Genomic DNA, 3,958 nt, shown 5'->3' with positions numbered 1-3,958 from the left:
GTTAGGCAATGGAGCATCTTGCTGCAAATTAATATCATGTACTATTTCATTTTTGGGTGGCAGACCTTTAGGTTCTTGAAATAGTATATCATATTCTGAAACAACTTTTTCTAAATCAGCTTCCTATTTAGTATTACAACCCTCAAATACATTGGTTTTATCAGGTTTCTTTTCCTTTACAACCATCAGTAAAAATTGTTTGCATGAATTTACAATTCTTTTCATCTGCCCTGAGTTTATGAGAGTATAATTATTCTTGAGTTTATGAGCTCTTACAATATATTTGATTCCATCTTTAATGAGTTGATACTTGTTTTTTGCTTTATAGAAAATGGCTTTTCTATCATACAAGTAAGGACTTCCTAAAACAATTCCACATATATCCAAGGGAACAATATCTAACTCAACCTCATCTACAAACGCTGACCCAAAAGAAAACCTAAGTTTACATTGTCTAGTCACTTGTAGCTTTTCTTTATCACATAACCAACCCAATGGATATGGCTTCTTGTGAGGTGTGGTTAGTAATCCTAGCTTCTTTACAATTTCTTCAAAAATTAAGTTTACTTGTGAGCCACTATCAAACAAAGTATCAATCTTTTGATGCTCGAAAATAACTCTAATATGAAAAAACTCATGTCTTTTCCTCTCATTTTCTTCATTATCAGTAGATTGTGCAAAATTACTAGTAGATGCTTCATAATTTGTACCTTTTATACCTGTGGCTGTGATTGTTGTTTCATCCCCTGATTCTGACCCCAAATCCTTCTAAATAGCTAGTAGCAGTCTTCTTCTTTCTTCCATCGTACTTCTTGGGCCTCAGCTACGGATGCAGAATCCAACAGTGTTCATCATCATGCTCCTCCTTCTTACAGTGAGTGCATGAAGATTTGGTCTTTTGTACAATATTTGTCTTCCTCTCTTTCCATTTTTGTTTTCTCTTTTCCTTGTTCTTGCTTGCAGTGGATTTTGATGATCCCCCAAATTTTGGGTTCACATTCTTACCTGTAGCCTCTAGATGTGTAGCCTGAACAGATACCTCATCTATGCTAGTAGGGTTAAACATGAGAATGGTGTGCTTTAAATAGCTGTGTAGACAACCTATATAATTCAACAGAGTTTCAGGTGAGTCTAAAGAAATTCCTAGAATGAAAGAACTTTTTCTAAATTCTTGGGTGTAACTTTGTACAGTTTGCCCTTTCAATTGGCGAAGAGTTTGCCAAATCATCATAGCTTGCTGCATATAAGCTAGTGAATAGAATTTTTTTTTAATTGCAGAAAAAAATTCATTCAAGGTAAAAAGAATTTTACCATGCTTCTTCAAATCAACTTATGTCCTGCCTTCCCACCATACCAGGGCGGTGCCTCCAAGGCATAGGCTAGCCAGCTGAATCTTTATCCTTTCTGAATCGATGTTCTACACTCTGCAATATACATCAATTTGTCTAATCCAATTATCTAGCTTTTCTGTATTCAATTCTTCGTCATAAACTGGCAAATCAAACTTCACATCTAATTTAATCAAATAAGGTTTCTTCTTTTTCTTTTCAGGGCTTTATTTATGTGAAAAATATGATGATGAAGGTGATGATGGAGGAGATGGTGGAGAGGGCTTCTCTTATTTTCCTTTGCCTTCTGGGTGGGCAACTAGAACAGGTCCTTCTACTTCTTTATCTTGTTTGGAGGTGGATGACTCTTTGCCTCTACCTCTCTTAAATTCTCTATACATTTCCTCTACCATGGCTCTCATGGTCATGAAACTGTCCATGAACTAGGAGTCTGATTCCAAGGGACTTTCTTCTGACATTTTCCTCTTAGGATAGACTCTTCCAATTTCTGGGATAGCTTCAACCAACTCTCCTTCTCCTAATTTGAGCTTTGTCCTAGTTAGCATTCAACAAAAAAAAAATCCAGCACAAGCTTTTCTAACCTTAGTAACCTAGAGCTCTGATACCACTTGATCTGGAATTGATCTCAGACAAACAATTAAGATATTATAGAATCATGTGCATGGATGTGCCTATGTTACATTATGCAACGGATCGATAAGATTGTGTAATACACAGGCACTGAAGCAGTTAAGGAAAACATAACAGGCAAACATATAAACACAACAAGTTTAATAAGGAGTTCACCCAATACTCCTAGGTTACGTCTCCTGGTCCAGCCTTCAATGGTGGCCTCTCTATTATGTTTTCAAATTAGAGTTTTTACAACAGTGAGCTCAATTTGAGTCTCGCATAGCAGATACAAATCAACAACACTGTACTTGGATCCCCCAAGTTTCTGGAGTACACAGACTCTCCTTACTGACTCTTGACCTCTATTGGTCACAGTAGTATGAGCCCAGTCTAAGACTCATACATGATAGACATTACAGAGGAGTGCGCTTGAACCTCTCAAGCCTTCTCTAGAGTACACAAACTCTCTGACTCTCTCAGTTTCTATCTGGCTCGATGCTGCCTTTTCTTCTGTCAGTCAACTCGGCTTCTTATCTCTGCTCTTAGCTTTCTTAACTTGCATACTTCTCTCTCTGTCAGTTCGTGGCTTTAAAGCCAATCTGCTTCCTGATTGTTTGTTTTCGCTTCTTGGCTTTCCGGTTCCGCTACCTCTGTCCATTTGAATCCCTATGTTCTGCGTAATCATCATTATATAACGCCTCACAGGGAGGTGGCTACGTATTTCATAACGAACTAAGTGTCAATTCTCTTGGACATTTTCAAAATGACCATTTTTTCTCATTAATTCCAGGAATGCCTGCGAAATACGACCTTCTACAAACGCATCATCCACGTCGGACTTCAAATCCTATACAACTCTACCTATTAACCTCGTCAAATCCGGTCATCCATCAGAACGCGTCTCCGCCATTGATCTAGAGCCTCGAAATCTTACGGTCATCGTCCATATCGGGCAGATAAGTAACATGATGTTTACCCGTCCGATGTGAGCGATTTTCTCTCTCTTCCACCAGATGCATGGCAACCATTGTGTGGCATCAGGTGGGACTTGATTGAAACCGCTTACCACTCAAAGCCCTTCCGATATCCTGCTGGTTTTTTTGGCACCCCGCTTCTGACAGACTCAGAATGATATCGATTGCATTTTATGATTTTTTGGGTCTGGGTACTTGCGGCCTTTCCTTCATTGAGGGGTTTGCCCTGCGATATGCGATTAGCAACTTGTCACTAATCGTATATAAGAAACTACCCCAATTTCTTGAATTGACCTCTGGTTTTGCTAATTTGTGATAGCGCCCATTACCATGGGCCGACAGTCTGCGCGCTTGACCGTTGCTTCGTGGTGATCACAAATTGCAACTGTTACGAGGATATCTCTGATAAGCTTGATCTTTATAAGACTTTGAAACTTTGGCATGATTTTTTAAGAGTTCATGAAAAATTAGAGAGTGTTCTAGGATCCAATTTGGATCACACATCAAGCGAGCCTGAGCCACAACCTGCCATACCAGATTCAGAGTTGTAGCCAGAGGCAAATATGCCCTTGAGCATTCCTTTAGTTGGTGATGCATCTTCAAAGAATTGGAGACGCTTCCTCTAGCAGAAGACTTCATCTTCTTGCCAGTTTTGGAAGATTTCCCTTTAATGGTTGAAGGTTTCCCTCTTCAAAACATCAGGAGCACTTCCTCTAGCAGAAGAACTAAGCTTCATGCCAGACTTGGAAGAGTTCTAGCAACTACACTAAGCATTTCATTGTTGCTGGTCATCCTTAAACCACCTCCCTTACACGAACATTTCAGAGAGCACATTCATCCTAGTGCTGCCATGCATTTTTTTGCACATTTTGTATTACAACTCTCTTCTTGGACTCATACGCAACCCTTCAGATTAAGGGGGGGGAATGTTGAACACCTAATCCTCTAAGGGTTGGTGTGGAAGTTGAATAGTCTAAGGAATTCCAAGAGACCATGGAATACAAAACCAAAGGTCATATGAAT

Source organism: Pinus tabuliformis, chromosome 3_2, assembly GCF_031772625.1.
Source record: "Pinus tabuliformis cultivar Carrire ecotype Pingquan chromosome 3_2, CPIR1, whole genome shotgun sequence".
In the NCBI taxonomy this organism is placed as follows: Eukaryota; Viridiplantae; Streptophyta; class Pinopsida; order Pinales; family Pinaceae; genus Pinus; species Pinus tabuliformis.
The sequence above is the reverse complement of the archived record's forward strand: the minus strand, read 5'-3'. Positions refer to the sequence as shown.